At 47.0% G+C, this 3,856-nt stretch overlaps 1 long non-coding RNA gene across 1 annotated transcript; it reads right to left on the bottom strand.

Annotated features, from left to right (window-relative positions):
- Window positions 1-2,063: 2,063 nt before the first annotated feature.
- Window positions 2,064-3,536, bottom strand: LOC140708100 (uncharacterized). The gene is made up of 2 exons (XR_012088231.2): window positions 3,217-3,536; window positions 2,064-2,463 (listed from the first exon to the last, which is right to left on the bottom strand). It is a non-coding gene; the product is annotated as an uncharacterized LOC140708100 (long non-coding RNA).
- Window positions 3,537-3,856: the final 320 nt, after the last annotated feature.

The following is a 3,856-nucleotide window of genomic DNA, read 5'->3' as shown; positions in this document are numbered from 1 at the left end:
ACAAGCAGTTCCTCATTGCTTCAGAGCATATGTACAGAATAAAAAAGAAGGCAGGTCAAGAAAAAATTGAAAATCATTTTCTATACCTAGAAGGCAGAACAAAGAGGGGAGAAACTGCATTGAGCTGTCTCCTTCTTTGACAGCGTCTCGTCGTCTGTTGCCTTCTCTGTTCAGGACCAACAGCTGAAAGGTGGATCCCAGCCAGAAAAGGAGGAGTTGGAGGACAAGCCCTGCATTATGGTTACTGGAGTTCTTTTTGTAAAAAAAAAAAAGCAATTCAAACCACTTCCTTCCGTGTCTCACAGATGTAATGCTTCAGCATTTCCCTTTCAAAGGCACATTTTCTTGGGACTTTTTTTTTTTTGTAAACGCCGTAGAACTGTGCACTTCAAATCCACATGCACACGAAGGCAGAGCCTCGTCCACCCAAAAGGCTGGACACCAACACACAACAGGAGCCATAGAGTATAGGCAGTCCAATGCAAAGTGGAGTGTTCGGAGCTCTACGTTGGAGAAAACCAAACAGCCACTAAACCAGAGAATGGCCCAGCGCAGGAGGGGCAACTGCTCAGGACCACAATCAGCTGTGTCCCTTCATTTGAAGGAGAAAGGACACTTGTTGGATGACCAAGATGTACTCATTTTGGACCAAGAAGACAGGTGGTTTCAGAGAGGGGTCAGGGAGGCCATAGATGTGCATATAGAAAACCCCTCGCTCAACAGGGGTGGAGGCCTTAAATACAATCTGTCTCCTATCTATCATGCTGCCCTTTCATTCTTCCCTGGAAGACCAAGACCACACCTAGCAGAAAGACCATTGTTAATGACTATGACAATAAGAGGAGGAGGACTGCAGAAATGGGATTTTCACTCACACACCCCCATCCATTTTCCATCTAACAAGTCTACTTAGAGTAGGGGGGAAGTGAAACCAAAGTGGAGGATATATCAGGGTAACAACTCTCCTCAGGTGGAAGAAGCTACTTCGATGAGTAGCGCAACCTTCCAACCAAGCCTATTTCCCCAAAAATAACACCTAACATGTAAATAAGCCCTAGTCCCATCACCTCCTGGCAAATAGAAGGGGAAGATATGGAGGGAGTGACAAATTTTACTTTCTTGGGCTCCATGATCACTGCAGATGGTGACAGCAGCCACTAAATTAAAAGACGCCTGCTTCTTGGGAGGAAAGTGATGACAAACCTCAACAGCATCTTCAAAAGCAGAGACATCACCTTGCCGACAAAAGTCCATATAGTCCAAGCTAAGGTTTTACCAGTAGCGATGTATGGAAGCGAGAGGTGGACCCTAAAGAAGGCTGATCACCATGGGGTCATGAAGAGTCAGACATGACTAAATGACTAAACAACAACAACAAGATTGTTGTACATGGGGGGGGAAAACAAAACATCCCCCTTATGCTTTTTTGGAGCAAAAAATCCCCCACAGGCATTGTCTCACCCAGAACTATGCAAAGTGCACACTCTCTTCTCTCCCCCCCACCCCGAAATTAATAATCCATTGGCATCAAGCAGATCTTGGAAAGAAAAATATTGGTCAATGATGTCCTCTCAGACAGGTGGGAGCAGCAAAATATCTTCACCTGGCTGTCCTGTATTCCTTATCCTATGACGTCTGATGCCCATATATATATTTAGATTAGATTAGATTAGATTGGATTGGATTAGATTAGATTAGATTAGATTAGATTAGATTAGATTAGATTAGATTAGATTAGATTAGATTAGATTAGATTAGATTAGATTAGATTAGATTAGATTAGGCATCCTTCAGCCTTGAGAGACTACGGTAATGTGCTCTGTATGGAGGACTTGGAACATCGTCTAGTGTGGCTGAGGAGGCCAATTCGAGAGTGACCATCCCCTCCACACTGAAGACAAATCCAATCTGTCCCCTGTCCAGCTCCCTGATTTTACTGCTTCTGGGACTGCCTCTTTGCCTCAGCCTGCTGGACAAGGGTCTCTTCAAATTGGGAGAGGCCATGATGCACCGCCTACCTCCAGGCTTAAGCGAAGGCCCAAGCAATAATAATAAATGGACAGTTTCTTGGAGGAAAGGGCACCAGGTTTATTCAGATAAGCCACTCGGAAGCCCAGCAGGGTGGGGACCCCAAGATCAGCAGAGTTTAAGTTTTATACAGTTCTAAAAAGGAAACCAAAGTATGCAGCCATTCATTGGTCTTTGAGAACTATGCATGGGTTACAATTTCTCGCATCTCAGCAAAGCAGTTAGTTTCTCATGCGCAGAGCGGCTGATCTCTAAGGATTGTCAAGTCTTCCTTACAAAGCGCTCCTTTTTCTTCTTTGGCACTTGCTCCCTTCTTACAGCAGGGTGCCAGATGTGGATCATGGTTTCTTCAGTCGTATCGATGATGACAACGACGGTCATTCTGCCTTGGTCATTCAGCTCAGCGGTCTTGGTATCTGGCTGCAGAGCCAGAGGCTGGGAGTGAGGGGAGAGAAAGTCCACGAAAGCTTATATTAAAATATGACACTCTTTTAGGTGCCACAGCATTTGTGTCTTTTTAAATTGTTATTTTGCTTTTGCTTGATACGATTCTGCGCTTGGCAACCTGCGAGTAGAGCCAGCCTGGGTAGCCTTGGGCAAGAGGCACAGTCCCGATGTTGCCCCCTAGAGGAAGGTAATGGGAAAACTGCTTTTGAGTGTTTTCTACCTGTGGAAAGGGGTCACCCTAAATTAGGATTGACTTAATGGCATTTCATGAGGGTACGGATTAATCCCATGTTATATTAAGAGCAGATTAGGCAGAGGAAACAGCCACAATAAATCAATCCTGAAACATATTCACTTAATCAAAGAGAATGATGAAACAAAACTCCCGAACTTGCTTTTGGTCGTCTAACACCCAATAAGAGGGATGTGGTGACCCAGCCTCTGTGCTGCAAGGTCAGAAGACCTGCAGTCATAAGATCGAATCCACGTGATGGAGGAAACCCCCATCGCTTGTCCCAGCTCCTCACCAACCTAGCTGTTCGAAAACATGCAAAAATGCGAGTAGATACATAGAGACCACCTCAGTGGGAAGGTCACGGCGTTCCGTGCCTAGTCGCGCTGGCCACGTGACCCTGGAAACTGTCTTCGGACAAAACATTGGCTCTACAGCTTGGAGACGGGGATGAGCACCGCGCCCTAGAGTCGGACGCGACTGGACAAACGGTCAAGGGAAACCTTTACCTTTAACGCCCAATAATGCTGGGAAAGGTGGAAGGCAGCAGGAAAAGAGGAAGACCAACTAGGAGATGGGCTGACTCGCTGAAGGAAGCCACGGCTTGAGTCTACCAGAGATGTGCACGGCCGCTGATGACATGACATCTTCGAGAAAGCTCATCCATAGGGTCAAGCTGATGGCGCATAATCAACACCCAGAATCTCCCAGCCTGCATGACGAAAAGGCATTCCCAAAAATAGACTCTGCCAGCTCCTGGTTTCCTTTACAGCCTTGAGTCATAAATATGTTTTATTAAAAGCCTTCTGAAGTCAAGGATGTGGCTTTCCTCTTCTCATCCCGGATGCCCTCTCCTTTTTCTAAAGCCTGTTCCCCTTGTAGGGGCAAATCCGCCTTCTCGTCGTCCCCCTCCCTCTGGCCTTCCAGCCCACCCCCAACCCACCCCCCAGCACCCCTAAAGAGTCAACCCTTTCATCCGCCACCCTCATTCACCTCCCGGGCAGCCATCTCCTGTTCCCCTTTCAGCTCCTCCGTGTTCAGAGCCCGGCGCAACTGGGAAAAGAAAAGGAGCATGTAGAAGAAAGAGACAATGGCTTTGGCTGGGAAGAGGCTGGGGGGCGGGTGGGGGGTGGGAAGAGTGGAGGAGCA

The sequence above is a fragment of the Pogona vitticeps genome, chromosome 6 (assembly GCF_051106095.1).
Source record: "Pogona vitticeps strain Pit_001003342236 chromosome 6, PviZW2.1, whole genome shotgun sequence".
Lineage (NCBI taxonomy): Eukaryota > Metazoa > Chordata > Lepidosauria > Squamata > Agamidae > Pogona > Pogona vitticeps.
Note: the sequence above shows the minus strand (reverse complement) of the source record. Positions and strands in the feature narration are given on the sequence as shown.